Genomic DNA, 19,583 nt, shown 5'->3' with positions numbered 1-19,583 from the left:
CTCTATACCTGGGTAAAAAGGATCCCTATTATTATTTTTCTGTTCCCTCTTTTTCATATGAGCAGGAGCAAAGACAAGAACATTCTTGTTGAAGCAGACCCTGAACCTGAAAGGACTCTGAAGAAGAAATTAAGAGAAGCTAAAATACAACAATCCAGAGATAACCTTACAGAAATTTTCGAACAAGAAGAGGAGATGGCAGCCGAAAATAATAATAATGCAAGGAGGATGCTTGGTGACTTTACTGCACCTAATTCCAATTTACATGGAAGAAGCATCTCCATCCCTACCATTGGAGCAAACAATTTTGAGCTGAAACCTCAATTAGTTTCTCTGATGCAACAAAACTGCAAGTTTCATGGACTTCCATCTGAAGATCCTTTTCATTTCTTAACTGAATTCTTGCAGATCTGTGATACTGTTAAGACTAATGGAGTAGATCCTGAAGTCTACAGGCTCATGCTTTTCCCTTTTGCTGTAAGAGAAAGAGCTAGAGTGTGGTTGGACTCTCAACCCAAAGATAGCCTGAACTCTTGGAATAAGCTGGTCACGGCTTTCTTAGCCAAGTTCTTTCCTCCTCAAAAGCTTAGTAAGCTTAGAGTGGATGTTCAAACCTTCAGACAGAAGGAAGGTGAATCCCTCTATGAAGCTTGGGAGAGATACAAGCAACTGACCAAAAAGTGTCCTTCTGACATGCTTTTAGAATGGACCATCCTGGATATATTCTATAATGGTCTGTCTGAATTAGCTAAGATGTCATTAGATACTTCTGCAGGTGGATCCATTCACCTAAAGAAAACGCCTGCAGAAGCTTAAGAACTCATTGACATGGTTGCTAATAACCAGTTCATGTACACTTCTGAGAGGAATCCTGTGAGTAATGAGACGCCTCAGAAGAATGGAGTTCTTGAAATTGATACTCTGAATGCCATATTGGCTCAGAATAAAATATTGACTCAGCAAGTCAATATGATTTCTCAGAGTCTGAATGGAATGTAAGCTGCATCCAACAGTACTCAAGAGGCATCTTCTGAAGAAGAGGCTTATGATCCTGAGAACCCTGCAATAGCAGAGGTGAATTACATGGGTGAACCATATGTAAACACCTATAATCCCTCATGGAGAAATCACCCAAATCTCTCATGGAAGGATCAACAAAAGCCTCAACAAGGCTTTAATAATGGTGGAAGAAACAAGTTTAGCAATAGCAAGCCTTTTCCATCATCCACTCAGCAACAAATAGAGAACTCTAAACAAAATACCTCTAATTTAGCAAACTTAGTCTCTAATCTATCTAAGGCCACTGTGAGTTTCATGAATGAAACAAGGTCCTCCATTAGAAATTTGGAAGCACAAGTGGGCCAGCTGAGTAAAAGGATCACTGAAATCCCTCCTAGTACTCTCCCAAGCAATACAGAAGAAAATCCAAAAAGAGAGTGCAAGACCATTAAATTGACCATCATGGCCGAACCCACAAGAGAGGAGAAGGACGTGAATCCCAAGGAGGAAGACCTCTTGGGACGTCCAGTGATCAATAAGGAGTTTCCCTCTGAGGAACCAAAGGAATCTGAGACTCATCTAGAGACCATAGAGATTTCATTGAACCTCCTTATGCCATTCATGAGCTCTGATGAGTATTCTTCTTCTGAAGAGAATGAGGATTTTACTGAAGAGCAAGTTGCCAAGTTCCTTGGTGAAATCATGAAGCTGAATGCCAATTTATTTGGTAATGAGACTTGGGGAGATGAACCTCCCCTATTCACCAATGTAACTGAATGCATTGGATCAACTAAGATTGCCTCAGAAGAAACAGGATCCTGGAAAGTTCCTGATACCTTGTACCATAGGCACCATGACCTTTGAGAAGGCTCTATGTGACCTGGGGTCAGGAATAAACCTCATGCCACTCTCTGTAATGGAGAAATTGAGAATCTTTGAGGTACAAGCTGCTAAAATCTCATTAGAGATGGCAGACAATTCCAGAAAACAGGCTTATGGACAAGTAGAGGATATATTAGTAAAGGTTGAAGGCCTTTACATCCCTGCTGATTTCATAATCCTAGATACTGGGAAGGATGAGGATGAATCCATCATCCTTGGAAGACCCTTCCTAGCCACAGCAAGAGCTGTGATTGATGTTAACAGAGGTGAACTAGTCCTTCAATTGAATGGGGACTCCCCTGAGTTTAAAACTCAAGGACATCCTTCTGTAAACATGGAAAAGAGGCACAGTAAGCTTCTCTCACTGCAGAGTCAACCAAAGCCCCCACAGTCAAACTTTAAGTTTGGTGTTGGGAGGCCACAACCAAACTCTAAGTTTGGTGTTGGGAAGTCTCAACAATGCTCTGAACATCTGTGAGGCTCCATGAGAGCCCACTGTCAAGCTATTGACATTAAAGAAGCGCTTGTTGGGAGGCAACCCAATTTTTATTTATCTAATTTTATTTTTATTTTATTGTTCTTTCATGTTTTATTAGGTTCATGATCATGTGGAGTCACAAAATAAATAGAAAAATAAAAAAACAGAATCAAAAACAGCAGAAGAAAAATCACACCCTGGAGGAGGATCTTATTGGCGTTTAAACGCCAGTAAGGAGCATCTGGCTGGCGTTCAACGCCAGAACAGAGCATGGATCTGGCGTTGAATGCCAGAAACAAGCAGCATCCTGGCGTTCAGACGCCAGAAATGCACAGTGAAGAAGAGCTGGCGCTGAACGCCAGAAACAAGCATCTGGTTGGCGTTCAACGCCAGAAATATGCTGTATCTGGGCGCTGAACGCCCAGAACAAGCATCAATTCAGCGTTTAAACGCCAGAATTGCATGCAAAGGCATTTTACATGCCTAATTGGTGCAGGGATGTAAATTCTTGACACCTCAAGATCTGTGGACCTCACAGGATCATCTCAGGATCTGTGAACCCCACAGGATCCCCACCTTCCCTCCTCATAATCCTAGTTTTTTTTCCACATCTTCTTCTTCATCTATTCTTTCTTCTTTTTCTCGAGGGTGAGCAATATTCTAAGTTTGGTGTGGTAAAAGCATAGTTTTTTTTAAAGGGAAAACAAAAGCTTCCATCAAGGGTCTATAGCTCAGTGGTAGAACATTTGACTGCAAATCAAGAGATCCTTGAGATACCTCAGGGGATACATTTTTCTCCACACAATTATTGGGGAAAACTAAGGGTGGAACATCAAGAGCACTCCATCATCCTCCATGAAATTAGAGAAGATCAAAGAGCAATGAGGGAGGAGCAACAAAGACAAGGAAGAGACATAGAAGAGCTCAAGGACATCATTGGTTCCTCAAGAAGGAAATGCCACCATCACTAAGGTGGATTCATTCCTTGTTCTTAAATTCTCTGTTTTTGGTTTTCTTTATGTTAAGTGCTTATCCATGTTTGTGTCTTATTACATGATCATTAGTATTTAGTAACTATGTCTTAAAGTTATGAATGTCCTATGAATCCATCACCTCTCTTAAATGAAAAATGTTTTAATTCAAAAGAACAAGAAGTACATGAGTTTTGAATTTATCCTTGAACTTAGTTTAATTATATTGATGTGGTGACAATGCTTCTTATTTTCTGAATGAATGCCTGAACAGTGCATATGTCTTTTGAAGTTGTTGTTTATGAATGTTAAATATGTTAGCTCTTGAAAGAATGATGACAAGAAGACATGTTATTTGATAATCTAAAAAATCATAAAAATGATTCTTGAAGCAAGAAAAAGCAGCAAAGAACAAAGCTTGCAGAAAAAAAAAAGAGAGAGAGAAAAAGCAAGCAGAAAAAGCCAAAGCTCTTAAAACCAAAAGGCAAGAGCAAAAAGATAATAGCCCTTAAAACCAAAAGGCAAGGGTAATAAAAAGGATCCCAAGGCTTTGAGCATCAGTGGATAGGAGGGCCTAAAGGAATAAAATTCTGGCCTAAGCGGCTAAACCAAGCTGTCCCTAACCATGTGCTTGTGGCGTGAAGGTGTCAAGTGAAAACTTGAGACTGAGCGGTTAAAGTCAAGGTCCAAAGCAAAAAAAAGAGTGTGCTTAAGAACCCTGGACACCTCTAATTGGGGACTTTAGCAAAGCTGAGTCACAATCTGAAAAGGTTCACCCAATTATATGTCTGTGGCATTTATGTATCCGGTGGTAATACTAGAAAACAAAGTGCTTAGGGCCACGGCCAAGACTCATAAAGTAGCTGTGTTCAAGAATCATCATACTGAACTAGGAGAATCAATAACACTATCTGAACTCTGAGTTCCTATAGATGCCAATCATTCTAAACCTCAATGGATAAAGTGAGATGCCAAAACTATTCAAGAGGCAAAAAGCTACAAGTCCCGCTCATCTGATTGGAGCTATGTTTCATTGATATTTTGGAATTAATAGTATATTCTCTTCTTTTTATCCTATTTGATTTTCAGTTGCTTGGGGACAAGCAACAATTTAAGTTTGGTGTTGTGATGAGCGGATAATTTATACGCTTTTTGGCATTGTTTTTAGTATGTTTTTAGTAGGATCTAGTTACTTTTAGGGATGTTTTTATTAGTTTTTATGTTAAATTCACATTTCTGGACTTTACTATGATTTTGTGTGTTTTTCTGTGATTTCAGGTATTTTCTGGCTGAAATTGAGGGACTTGAGCAAAAATCAGATTCAGAGGTTGAAGAAGGACTGCTGATGCTGTTGGATTCTGACCTCCCTGCACTCAAAGTGGATTTTCTGGAGCTACAGAACTCAAAATGACACGCTTCCAATTGCGTTGGAAATTAGACATCCAGGGCTTTCCAGAAATATATAATAGTTCATACTTTGGCCGAGTTTAGATGACGCAAAAGGGCGTTGAACACTAGTTCTACGCTGCAGTCTGGAGTTAAACGCCAGAAACACGTCACGAACCAGAGTTGAACGCCAAAAACACGTTACAACTTGGCGTTCAACTCCAGAAGAAGCCTCTGAACGTGGAAAGCTAAAGCTCAGCCCAAGCACACACCAAGTGGGCCCCGGAAGTGGATTTATGCATCAATTACTTACTTTTGTAAACCCTAGTAACTAGTATAGTGTAAATAGGACTTTTTACTAGTGTATTCACATCTTCGGATCATCTTTGGAACGTTTTTTTTCTTAGACATGGGGGCTGGCCACTCGGCCATGCTTACCCTATTTTCACTTATGTATTTTTCAACGGTAGAGTTTCTACACTCCATAGATTAAGGTGTGGAGCTCTACTGTTCCTCAAAGATTAATGCAAAGTACTACTGTTTTTCTATTCAATTCAACTTATTCCGCTTCTAAGATATCCATTCGTCCCCAAGAACATGATGAATGTGATGATTATGTGATGCTCATCATCATTCTCATTTATGAACGCGTGCCTGACAAACACTTCCGTTCTACATGAAAACAAGCTAGAAGGAATATCTCTTAGATATCTAATACAGGGGACCGAGTCCGAGCTATTAGTATCTTCGTGGTATAAGTTAGAACCCATGAATGGCCATTCCTGAGATCCAGAAAGTCTAAACCTTGTCTGTGGTATTCCGAGTAGGATCTGGGAAGGGATGGCTGTGACGAACTTCAAACTCGCGAGTGCTGGGCGTAGTGACAGATGCAAAAGGAGGGTGAATCCTATTCCAGCATGATCGAGAACCTCCAAATGATTAGCCGTGCCGTGACAGAGCATTTGGACCTTTTTCACAGAGAGGATGGGATATAGCCATTGACAACGGTGATGCCCTTACATAAAGCTTGCCGTGGAAAGGAGTAAGACTGATTGGATGAAGACAGCAGGAAAGCAGAGATCAGAGGAACGAAAGCATCTCTATACGCTTATCTGAAATTCTCACCAATGATATACATAAGTATTTTTATCTTTATTTTCTGTTTATTTATTATTATTATTCGAAAACTCCATAACCATGTGATTTTCGCCTGACTGAGATTTACAAGATGACCATAGCTTGCTTCATACCAACAATCTCCGTGGGATCGACCCTTACTCACGTAAGGTTTTATTACTTGGACGACCCAGTGCACTTGCTGATTAGTTGTGCGAAGTTGTGAAGTTATGTTTGGACCATGGTATTATGCACCAGTTATTGGCGCCATTGCCAGGGAGAGAACGAACAACAAATTTTACAACCTCTGAGTAACAATTTCGCATTCCAAGGGGTCTCTCAGAAACATATACATACTATTCAGGTAAGGAAAACACAGATAGAGGAGCAATTACAACAAGTAGAACAAGTAGCAGATAAGCATAATTAAACAGTTAGGCAAACAAAAACAACGCACACTCAAGTAAAACATACAGATGCATATGATGCATGCCTGTCCTATGGCTAATGAGCTCATCTATCTGTTATACAGCCAACCCGACATGTCCTAGTAGCTAACCATTGGACAGTCCCTCTGTACGCGCATCCCCAAGCTCAATAATATGCATGGAAAAAATCCCAAGCTCATCCATGGGGAGAGACAAAACCGCAAGCTCAAATTCATATATATATGCATGCTTATGGGGGAACCCGAAAAGTTAAAGTGCCCAGTCACATCTTACGTATAGAGGGCCAATAATTCGTCTCAATTTTCGCAAGTCTCATATGCTTTTAAATTCATTCTCATCATCATTTCATATCTCATTGAATCTCAAATTCATCATCAATACTATCATCATTCCTCATTATCACACTTCACATTCCATTCATCTATAATTTAAACTCAAAACATAATTCTTTCTTTTTAAATAAATTAAACATAAAACATATAATCCTTAAAACCAATTTTTTTCTAAATAATCATTTCAAATGAAGCTTCTATTTTTTTTTATAAAAATTTCAGCAGCTTCTCCTCTAAAACTCGAACTTCTGCCACCCTTCAAGGGTCCCAAACACCAAACCAAATACCTTCCAGTCATTCAAAATCAAACTAATTTTTAATATTAAGTCTTTCCTAAAAATCAACCAACCCCAATAACAAACCGTTCATAAAATCAAATCACACATCATATGCCATTTCACAGTCCATCAATAATTCATTCAGTTCATCCCTATCTTAAGGTCTTCTAGCCTAAGTTTTCACGAGACATTAAATATTAACTACAAGAAACCGAAACCATACCTTAGCCGATTCCTCCTTAAACTCGGTGGTGCGGAATTTAAAGTCCACAAACTAACCAGCAAGTGCACCGGGTCATACCAAGTAGTACCTCAAGTGAATGAGGGTCGATCCCACAAAGATTGATGGATCAAGCAACAATGATTGAGTGATTGTCTTAGTCCGACAAACAGAAAATGGTGTTTTGAGAGTTCAAAAGCATTAATAATAAATCAGAGAATTAGAAAATAAGCAGTAAATTGAGGTGAATAATATATGGAAAAACAGTTAAGGCTTCAGAGATATCTATCTTCCGGATTGACTTTTCTTATTAACTATTTTATTCATGCAAGATTCAATTCATGACAAACTATATGTGACTAAACCCTAATTCCTTAGACCTTTTTAGTCTTCTCTAACCTTCATCAACCGCCAATTCCTTGGTCACTTAATTCCCATTATAGGGTGAAGTTCAATTCTAGTTTATATGCCACAGAAACCCTAATTACCTAAATATAAGAGGATTATATGTCACGTATCCCGTTAAGTCCAGATAATTATAAGTTTAGGAAAAATTATTTTCAAGCTGTTGTTCAAGTAAAGAGCTTTTCCAAGTTATACAGGAACTCAATTAGAACAAGGGTCATACTTCTGTTCCACCCAAATTCATAAGATAAAGAACGAAAACAATTCTTGAAATAGAAATCAGTACATTAATTAAAATAGAAAAATAATAGTATCTATCCATACAATAGACAGAGCTCCTAACCTTAATAGTGGAGGTTTAGCTGCTCATGGTTCAGAGAGAAAACTATGATTCAGAAAAACTGTAAATTCTAGAATGAGATAGAAGAGAAGAGAAGAGAAGAGAAGAGAAGAGAAGAGAAGAGAAGAGAAGAGAAGAGCCCGAAGGGCTGATTCGTTTCCCTTTTATATCTAATCTTAATTAATGTAAATTATATTTTCTAAAGCTAAATAATATCTTTTTCTATTTAAAAATAAAATAAAAGTTTATATCAAAATTAATTCAATACAATTGGTGTGAGCCTTGTATGACGAAGGACCACTTGAGTTCTCTAAGGTGGCGCCAAACTTGAGTAACCTCAAGTTTGGCTTCATCACGTCCGTATTGTATTCCTCAAGTTTCCTTAGTTGGCGCCAAACTTGAGGCATCTCAAGTTTGGCTTCAACGAAACTGCATACAATCCTTCCATTCTTCTTAGTTGGCGCCAAACTTGAGGTATCTCAAGTTTGGCCTCAACTCAGCAATAAGCACTCCTTGGGTTCTTGAGTGTGGCGCCAAACTTGAAGTATCTCAAGTTTGGCGCCGTGAAGGCCGAGTGTGATATGAGTTGGTAAAGCATTCCTGGCACCAAACTTGGAGAGTCCAAGTTTGGCTTCAACTCCTTATTCTGCTATAGCTTCGTTTCTTCATGCAAACTCTGTCAAATTCATCCAAAATGCTACCTGAAATAAATAGAATTGCACACAACTCAAAGTAGCATTCATAGTGGCTAAAAGGTATTTAAATCTTGATTAAACTTAACAATTCAAATGTAAATTCACTAGGAAAAGATAGAAAAGATGCTCACGCATCACAACACCAAACTTGAATTGTTGCTCGTCTTTAAGCAACCAAAACTAATACATAATTAGGATGTGAACTTGCATGAGGAGTGAGAGTTCAATTAGGCTCATGCCTCTTCTTGAAGTGGGGTTTCTCTATTGCAATACTGAATAGTTTTGGCATCTCACTCTCCTTTGAATCAGAGGAATGTCATTGTCATTCGGAGTTAGAATCCGGATAATATTATGAATTTTCTAATCTTTATACTTCAGTTTAATCCTTGACACAGCAGATATCCTTTAATTCTCTTTTCTTTGGTGCTTTGCACCTTGAGCCTAGCCATGACTTTAAATGTTTTGTCTCAAGTTTTACTTGAGACAAAAATACCACAAGCACTTAACTGGAGAACTCTCTGTAAGCTCTAATTTTTCTTTCAGCTGCTCCCAGACAGTGGTGCTCAAAGCCTTTGGCATATTCTATTAATTGCAATTGATCTCGACTCTTAGTATTCTGTCTCAAGGATTACTTGACACATGCACACCACAAGCATATGACTAGGGAAACAACTCTTTGAGCTTTTAATCATGTCTGACCTCCCTAGTCATTGATGCTCAGAGCCTTGGACCTTTCTCCTTAATTTTTTTATATATGCTGTTTCTATTGCTTCAAGGATTAAGCTCTCACTAACTTCAGAGAATTCATAATAGTTCTCTAAATTCCTGTTCCTTATACATCAACATCCCTTGATTCAAATTCAAATATGCACGGTTCATGTCATGCATTCAGAATCACAAAGAATACCATCACATTTAAGTAATTAAGATTATTTTTTGCTATAACTCTATTTCTCATAGAATACATGTTCTTCTTCTTCCTTTTCTTTTGAATTCAAGCTAAGTAAGCAATACATGAGACACCTTTCAGAATTAAAAGCAAATAACAAAATAAAAACAGCAAATTAAACTAGAACCTAGGAATTGAAATAACAAATGATCATGCAATAACTAAAACAAAACAGCAGAAAACAGGAACCTAACATAATAATGGCAAAATAATATAGGAAGTGAAAGGAACTAAACCACCTCAATCTTCCTAGTGAGGATCTCTCTCATCCGGCTGTGATCCGTACGGTCCTCTCAGGCAGCCATAATCCTGTCTCAGTTGATAAATCTCCCGGCGCTAAAAGTTCTGAGCAGCTCTCATCTCATCAAGGGTGGTAGTGAGATGCTCCCAACGGCTATTCTGTGTCGTTCTCATCTCCTCAATAGACGCAGTGTACTATTGCTAGTGGCTATCTTGGGTGATCCTCATCTGCTCAATGGAGGATGTGAGCTGCTGCCAGTATTCTTGGGGTGGAAAGTAGAGTCCCTGAGGCAGTGGTGGCTGGTCTTGTTGGGCTTCTTCTTCAACTTATTCTATTTTGGAGAGCCTCTGGTATCCCTGACCAGTTCCATAGTCTTCTTCGTGATAGGTCTCTCGACTGGAATATGAAAGTCATTCTCTATCTTTATCCTAGCGGCCTCACAGAGACGGTAGATGATATGTGAGAAGCCTAACCTGGCATTCTTAACAGTGTTGGAGGCGACGTGATAGAATTGCTGAGCAATAACGTCCTCCACTTCCACTACCTATCCTCTCATAATGTAGTAAATCATAATGGCCCGGTCTATAGTGCACTCGGACCGATTGCTAGTGGGCATGATAGATCTTCGGATGAAATCTAGCCATCCCCTAGCCACAGGAGTCAGGTCACTGCTCTTGAGATGGCACGGCTTCCTCTCTGTGCCCAACCTCCATTGGGTCTCTGAAATGCAAATATCAGCGAGCACTTCCTCCAAGTGCTGATCTCTGTTTACCCTCTCACTGTAGCATCGAAGTGTGGGCTCATTTTGTGGTAATCAGAGGGTCTGTCGGATAGTCTCTGGACTAAAATCAATGATTCTTCCTCTCACATAACTTCTGTGGTTCCTTTCATTAACTCTAGAAACATCCTTGTATGTGATCCATAGATTCCCATAAAATTCCTGAATCATTAACTGTCCGACCTCCGTATGCGGATTACACAAGAACTACCATCCTTGTCTCTGAATCTGGTACTGAATTTCTGGATATTCATCCGGTTGGAGTGCAAATCGCACTTCTGGCAGTACAGGCCTCTTTCTAGTAACCTCATAAAAATTATCTTCATGCAATTTAGAGCGAAATATTCATGCATCATGAGAACCGGTGGCCGGTTCCTTTTCTTTCCTATTTTTGGAGGGTTGAGTGGTCTTTGGTGCCATGAAATTAACAGAAAAAAAATAAGCAAAGCGACAACACCAAACTTAAAAATTTTGCTCGTCCTCGAGCAAATTAGAGAAATACAAAGGGGAAGAAGAAAATGAAAAAGAAGAAGATAAAAATTAATGATAAAAATTTCTTTTCTGATTTTTTAACTGAATAATACAGAAAAGGTAGATGAAAAGGAGAGGGGGTGGGCAGAAGAGGGGGGAAGGGACGAAGGGTTGAGTGTGTTTGGGAAGGAGGGACGGTTGGGGTGGGGTTTGTGTTTAAAGGGATAGAGGGATAGAGGTAGTATATAAAAAGGAAGGGGGAAGGGATGGGCTGGCTTGGGGACATTGGGAGTGGGGGGGCAACATGATGGGATTTGTTGTGTGTGGTTTGAAGGGCGTGTGGAAGGAGGTTTATATAGGGAAAGGGGTAGGTATTGAAGGGGGTGCGTTAGTTCAATGTTGGGTTTTAGAGGGAGGGGTCACGGGCAAAGCTAGGGGAGTGGGGAAGAATATTTTGGGAAGGAAAAGAGGGGTTGGGATCAGGAAGGGGGGGTCATGGGTGAAGGGGTTTGGAGGGACAGAGGTTGGTCAAGGACATAGGGGTGGGGGATATTGGGAAGTGAATAAGGGAAATGAATATATAGGAAAGGTAAAAGGGATAGGATCAGGAGAAGGGATGCCATGTGATTTGGTTTGGATGTTATGGGATTGCATAAGGAATTGGCCAAAATTAAGAAGCTGGTGCCAAACTTGAAAAAGCTGAAGTTTGGCACCATGACACTCGCAAGACATGACTTCTCCTGGCGCCAAACTTGGTACAGCCCAAGTTTGGTGCCACCCCTCTTTTTTTTTTTTCAAAAACCCACGCAAAACTTCAGGGGGGGCCAAGTTTTACGCCCCCTGGCAGACTCTTTATGCCTTCTGAATTTTTGATGGTGGCGCCAAACTCCAAGAACTCCAAGTTTGGCGCCACCTCTCTTCCTCAATTTGTTCTCCACTTGCGTCGCTTTTGGCGACAGACTTGGCGCAGCCCAAGTATGGCGCCAGTCCTCCCGAATGAAACTTCACTTAATGTGTATATGTGGCGCCAAACTTGGAAATTCCAAGTTTGGCGCCACCCAATCCGAATTAAACGTCTCCAGCTCGATCAAAAATTCTTCTAAGTGTACCTGTTCCTGTTCTTAATATTCTACATGATCAAAACACACGTAAAACAAAGGAAAAATAGTAGAACTCAAATAAAATCAAATAAATAACAAAATCAAAACAACAAAATTCAAACTAAAGGATATGAAAACATCGGGTTGCCTCCCAAAAAGCGCTTCTTTAACGTCACTAGCTTGACGGTCAGTTCTGCTAGTTCAACAGATGAGCGGACCTTTGGCGATCAATCTCACCTCCAAGATAGTGCTTCAACCTCTGGCCATTAACTATAAACTTTCTGTCAGAATTCTCTTCCTGAATCTCCACATGACCATACGGTGATGCTCTGATAACCATAAACGGTCCTGACCACTGGGATTTCAGCTTCCCAGGAAAGAGTTTGAGCCTTGAATTGAACAGAAGCACTCTCTGACCTGGCTCAAAGACTCTGATGGCAATCTTCTTGTCATGCTGTATCTTAGTTCTCTCCTTATAGATCTTGGCATTCTCATAGGATGAATATCTGAATTCATCAAGCTCATTCAACTGAAGCATTCTCTTTATTCCTGCAGCTTGAGCATCAAAGTTTAAAAACTTGATAGCCCAGTAAGCTTTGTGCTCCAGCTCCAATGGCAAGTGACAGGCTTTACCATAGACTAACTGATAATGGGACATGCCAATAGGAGTCTTGTAAGCTGTCCGTTATGCCCAGAGAGCATCATCAAGCTTCCTAGACCAGTCATTCCTTGAGACACTGATGGTCTTCTCCAGAATCCGCTTAAGTTTTCTGTTAGAGACCTCAACCTATCCACTTGTCTGAGGGTGATAGGGGGTTGCCACTTTATGATAGACTCCATACCTCTGTAGAAGTAAGTCCAGCTATCTGTTACAGAAGTGATTTCCACCATCACTAATGAGTGTTAGTGGGACAACAAACCGGCTGAAAATATGTCTCTGAAGAAAGCTCATCACCACTTTGGCATCATTGGTGGACAGAGCCACAGCTTTCACCTACTTGGACACATAATCAACTGCCAAAATGATATAGTTGTTGGAATATAAGGGAAGAAAAGGTCCCATAAAGTCAATACCCCACACATCAAACAACTCAATCTCAAAAATCCCCTGCTGTGGCATCTCATGGTTGGCAGGGAGAGTTTTAGCTCTTTCATATCTGTCACAGTTCTTCACAAATGCTCTTGAATTCCAGAAGAGAGTCGGCCAGTAAAAACCGCTCTGAAGGACCTTTGTAGCTGTCTTTTCACCACCAAAGTGACCTCCATAATCAGAGCCATGACAGTGTCAAAAAATCTGCTGTGTTTCCTCATCTGGGACACATCTCTGGATTATACCATCTGAGCATCTTTTAAAAAGGTATGGCTCCTCCCAAAAGTAGTATTTTGCATCTGTCAGTAGATTTTTCACTTGTTGTCTACTGTATTCTTTTGGAATGAAATTCATGGCTTTGTAATTTGCAATGTCTGCAAACCATGGAGCCTGCTGAATGACAAAAAGTTGCTCATCCGAAAATGTCTCAGTCACAGCTGTGGGTGGTTGCACGCCCTCTTCAGGTTCAATCCTGGAAAGGTGGTCAGCTACTTGATTTTCTGACCTTTTCCTGTCTTTGATCTCAATATCAATTTCCTAAAGGAGTAGTACCCATTTGATTAATCTTGATTTAGAATCCTGTTTGGTTAGAAGGTACTTCAAAGCAGCATGATCAGTATAAACAATAACCTTAAAACCAATTAAATAGGACCTAAACTTATCAATAGCATACACAATAGCTAATAATTCTTTTTCTGTAGTTGTGAAATTCTTTTGAGCATCATTTAGCACACGGCTAGCATAGTAAATGACATGTATAAGCTTGCCATGCCTCTGTCCTAAAACAGCTCCTATAGCATAATCACTAGCATCACACATTAATTCAAATGGCAAATCCCAGTCAGGGGGAGCTATGATGGGAGTAGAGGTAAGGTTTGCCTTTAGAGTTTCAAAAGCATGCAGACATTCAGTATCAAACACAAAAGGAACATCAGCAACTAAGAGGTTGCTCAATTGTTTAGCAATTATTTTAGAAAAATCCTTTATAAATCTTCTATAAAATCCTGCATGACCCAAGAAACTTCTGACTGCCTTAACATTAGATGGTGGTGGTAATTTCTCAATTACCTCCACCTTGGCTCTATCAACCTCAATCCCTTTGCTTGAAATCTGGTGTCCAAGAACAATACCTTCTATAACCATAAAATAACATTTTTCCTAATTTAAAACAAGGTTTGATTCTTGACACTGTTTCAAGACCAGAGATAAATGCTTAAGGCAGGATTCAAAAGAATTACCAAACACAGAAAAATCATCCATAAATACCTCAATAAACTTTTCAACCATATCAGAAAAAATTAAAAGCATACCCCTCTGAAAAGTTGCTGGAGCATTACAGAGTCCAAATGGCATTCTCTTGTAAGCAAATACTCCAAAAGGACATGTGAATGCTGTCTTCTCTTGATCTTGAGGGTCCACTGCAATTTGGTTATATCCAGAATATCATCTAGAAAACAATAAAAAGCATTACAAGCTAACCTCTCAAGCATCTGATCAATGAAAAGCAAGGGGAAGTGATCCTTCGTTGTAGCAGTGTTGAGCCTCCTGTAGTCTATGCACATTCTCCATCATGTGATAGTTCTTGTAGGAATTAGCTCATTCTTTTCATTCTTGATCACTGTCATCCCTCCTTTCTTGGGAACTACCTGCACAGGACTCATCCATAGGCTGTCAGAAATAGGATATATAATGCTGGCTTCCCATAATTTTATTACCTCTTTTTAGACCACCTCTTTCATGGTTGGATTGAGTCTCCTTTGTGGTTGCATAACCGATTTAGCATCATCTTCAAGAAGGATCTTGTGCATACACTTGGTTGGACTAATCCCCTTTAAATCACCAATGGTCCACTGATGGGAAGCAGAAGCTGATGAATTAAAAAATTATTAAAATTGATACGTTGCAAGTATAGTTCTTAATTCACCGAAAATCTGCCTATCAATTTAGAAATGTGTCACAAAGAGTTTAAATCAAAATTACTGGGAGTTTTAAGTCCCAGGTCGTCTCCCAACAAGTTGCAGAGAAGGGTGCTATCTTATTAATCAGAGGTTCGAAGAAGTTGAGGTAAGTAAATTGGAATGTAAACTGAGGAAAATTAAATGATATGAATAAAAACCTTGACTGGGAATTGATTAGTTAGAATCTCTATCATTGATGGAATGATTTTTTAGATGGATTTATAATTAACGGTTACTCTGTTTAGTTATCCTTTACTAGGTAAGGGAAAGTCAAACAAGTTGGATTACTAGATCCGTTCACGAGTTACAAACCACTTAGTTCAAGGGATTGACGTTGGTGACAGGATAGCAATTCAACAATTAACCCAATTACAAATTTTCTTTCAATCCTTCCAACTCAAGAGTTCCTTTTCAATCAATTCCCCATCAAGTAATGAAACTACTCACGCATTGTAAATAATAAACCCATAACACATAAAAGGGAATTAAAAGAAGACATGATTATTGGAATTGAAATTGAATTAAAAAGAAATAATCCTTGCATTAAATAATCATAAAAGTATCTGAATAATAAAATTGAACAAAACAAAGAATATGGAAGAATAAAACCAAGTTAAGAAAACAAACTAGAATGATGAAGTCTTGATGAGGAAATAACTCTTCTCAATGTTCCAATGCTAAGACCAATTGAAAATTAAAATTCTCAAAACTAGAGAGAAAAACCTAAGAGAGTGAAAAACTAGATCTAAAACTACTGAATGAATGTGTGTGTTGTTTTTGTATATTCTCTAACTCTAGTCTGCTGTTCCGGGCCGAAAACTGGGCCAAAATAAGGTCCAAAAATCGCCCCCAGCAAATTCTGCAGATTATGCAGATCGCACATGTCACGCGATCGCGTCGTCCATGCAGACGCGTCGCTTGCGCTTTTTCCTCTCCACGCGTTCGCGTCGTCCATGCTACCGCATCGCTTGCACTTTCCAATCCGCGCGGCCGTGCAAGCCATGCGGCCGCGTCACTGCGATTTGCGCTCCTTCGCGCGGTCGCGTGAGCCATGCGACCGCGTCACTTCTCGCTGGTTATCTCCTCAAATTCTTGTGTTCCTTCCATTTTTTGCTAGCTTCCTCTCCAATCTCCATCTCATTCATGCCCTATAAAGCCTGATACACTTGACACACAGATCACGGCATCGAATGGAATAAAGGAGAATTAAAATTAAATAATTAAAGTCTCTAGGAAGCGATTTTCAAACATGTATTTAATTTAGGAAGGAAATCTAAATGCATGCTAAATTGATGAATAAGTGGGTAAGGATCATGACAAAACCACACAATTAAACACAATATAAACTATAAAATAGTGGTTTATCAACCTCCCCACACTTAAACATTAGCATGTCCTCATCCTAAATTGAAGGAGACAAGGAAATAAGTATGAACATGTAGAAACTCATGAAATGCAATGCAATCCTACATATATAAATAAATGCAACTATATGATTATTGTCCACTTGATCAAAAGCAAATAAGCCCTTCAAAACAATTACAAATCAAATTCCACTAATTCTATCATTATACAATAAAACCGATAAAAGTGCAAGAAGATAGCTTATGAAAGCAGGAAACATGAAAATTCAAGCATTGGACCCTTACTGATAATGTATGTACGCTCTAATCTCTAGTGTATAGGGTAATCACTCTATTCTTCTCTAGTCATATTTTCTAACTTTTTTTTTCTCCTAACCAATCAACAACAGTTAATATACCAATGCAAACATCATGAGGTATTTTCAGGGTTGTAATGGGGCCAAGGTGCAGGTAAGGGTATACATATGGCTAAGTGAGCTTTATAAATTGAATCTTTAATTAACCTAAGCTCTCACCTAATATAAATATATTCTATATACTTTTAAATTCATGCCTAGCTACCCATAATTCCCATTTTCAACACATACTCATATTTCAACTTTGTATTTTAATTCTATCATATGTGCATTAATCTTTGAATTCTGAATTTAACATTGGGGTAATTTTGTCCCCTTATTTATTTGTTTATCGTTTTTTTTTTAATTGAAATAAATAAAGCTTATCAACACACATAGATTTTTGATTCTTATAGTTTCACATGAATAGGTATCCAAATTCCCTTTAAAATTTCATGACACATTCCCTTAACAACTTTTGTTCCCACAATTTCCCATACTTAACTAGCACACACAATTCTATCTTAAGCTAACCAAAGATTCAATTTGGGATATGCAATTGTTTTTCAGCTTGAGGTTAGTAATGTGGTAAAATATAGAACAAATGGGGTTTTAAAGGCTCAAAGTGGTTAACAAAGGTAATTGAAAAGGGTAGGCTTGATTTGGATAAGTGAGTTTAAACAAATAATGGCCTCAATCATGTGCAAGCATGTAAATATAATAAATATTGGACATATAAGATAAAACAAAATATAGATTACAATCATAGAGAAGTAAACACACAAGAATAAAATAATTATGGTTAAATAATGTAACCATAAATAAAGGCTCAAATCTTTCACAGGTTGTGCGTTCTTTAGCTCAAACATCATGTTCCAAATACAACTCAAGCAGATTTATCATAAAAATTTTGAAAAATTAGTGAAATTTTATTCCAAAGATAGATTTTTAAAAGAAACTTATTGTCTTTTCAATCAAGTAGAACATGCATGCAACTATTCTAACCTATGCAATTTATTCTATTCTATAAAGGGGAGAAAATCTAACTAAAATATCCTAATTATTGGTGTACAGAGAAGAGAAATTACCTCCGGACGTCAGGTACTGACCGACCTCCCCACACTTAAGGCTTTGCACCATCCTCGGTGCCATCTGTCAGGAACAGGGGTGGGCTAGTAGCAGTATCTCCACAGTCGGGACTATCATGGCTTCCGGTGCTGGTAAAAGAAGTGGAGTCCGGAGTGTCTGAGTCCTTGAATTTGCCCATGATCAGCTCCTTGAGGTATGTGAATCGGCGCTTGTTACGGCGCTCTCTCATCTTAGCTTTCAGTTCATGCCGATCCAATTTTTCAAGTATCTGCTGGAGCAATTTCTCAGTTGTAGATGCTTGTGGTGTTGAAGAAGGAATATCTTCAACTGGCTCAGTAGGCTGGCTTGTAGTGGCTGCTGAAAGTCTGAGGTATTTCCCGTTAGGGACATATTGATCATCCCGTTGAAGCATGGCTTTGATGTCCCCAGCTCTGTAGGAGACTCCGGCTGCTGAGACAAGATCTGAGACCAGGGCGGGAAAAGGTAGGTTGCCCACGATTTGTATGTGCTCCATGGCATTCCAGATGTGTCTTGAGAGATTCAGAGGTTGGTCTGTAAGGATGCACCATAGTAGAACAGCCATGTCTGCAGTGAAGGAGGACTCATGAGTGCTCGGAAAGACGTAATGGGACATGATCTGTGCCCATACGCGAGCCTCCAAGGTAAGTTCGGAAGCCAAGATTCTCTTAGGGCGGGTATGGTGGCATCCGTAGATCCAACGGCTGCCAGGTAATGCGATGACTCTGAGAACGGAGTCCCAGTCAAATTGGTATCTCTGGCACTGAAGGGTGGCTTCTTGAAAAGTGTCCATTCCTGCTGGAATAGGGGAAAGACTCAGAACGTGCTGAATGGCCTCTTCTGTGATGGGGACTTGTTGCTGCCGAACATAAACAGACTGCAGGATCGGTATGTAGAAGTTGGAGTAGAACTCAACTACCCAAGAGAGATTGACCTGCCTCGGCTGTCTCCATAAGAAACCCCATTGTCTTCGTTCAATTTGCGGCTCAACAAAGGAGGCAATATTGGATGGGAGGATAAGAAGGTATTCATTGTTATAGTTCCTTTCTGCTAGGATAGGGAACATCTGCTCACAGTAGCGATTGGAAAATCGCGCAGTGTCCTTTGCTGGAAAGGCTTTCTCCTTGTCGTCAACCTTTATTATCCTCTTAACTCTTTTTGTTGAGGGCTTGACTGTGGTTGAAGAAGGCTCTGCCACTAATGCTCTTTTAGTTCCTCTTCTTGCTGGTGGTTTGGAAGTAGCTTTCTCTTTTCCTTTCTTGGTGGCCATCCTGAAAGAAGGGAAGAGAAAGGAAATTAAATTCAAAGAGATAGAGCAAGGAAGAGGGTATTGTAAGTGATAGTCAATGCACAATAAAGATAAATGGCATTAACACATGGTCCGGATTACATGTGAAAAGCTCATCAATGGAAATATAGCAAGTGCATGTAGGACAATGGAATGCAAGAGGTTTATTGGCATACAGGCAAAGGCATGAGTAGCATATATCAAACATTCAATGTCCAATTTAGATTACCATTTGTAACAAACTAGCCATCACGTTTGTATTGACAATTAAATTTAATTAATAAAATATGAAAGGGAATTTGTGAAAAGCAAGCATTGCATATTAGAGTAAAATAATGTGAAGAAGTGCAT

General features: G+C 39.3%; 1 non-coding gene across 1 annotated transcript; it reads right to left on the bottom strand.

Annotated features, from left to right (window-relative positions):
• Window positions 1–591: 591 nt before the first annotated feature.
• On the bottom strand, window positions 592–699 carry LOC148562143 (small nucleolar RNA R71). Its single transcript, XR_015887193.1, has one exon. It is a non-coding gene; the product is annotated as a small nucleolar RNA R71 (small nucleolar RNA).
• Window positions 700–19,583: the final 18,884 nt, after the last annotated feature.

Source organism: Arachis ipaensis, chromosome B6 (genome assembly GCF_059453495.1).
Source record: "Arachis ipaensis isolate K30076 ecotype BB chromosome B6, ASM5945349v1, whole genome shotgun sequence".
Lineage (NCBI taxonomy): Eukaryota > Viridiplantae > Streptophyta > Magnoliopsida > Fabales > Fabaceae > Arachis > Arachis ipaensis.
This window is presented reverse-complemented; position numbering and strand designations above follow the sequence as displayed.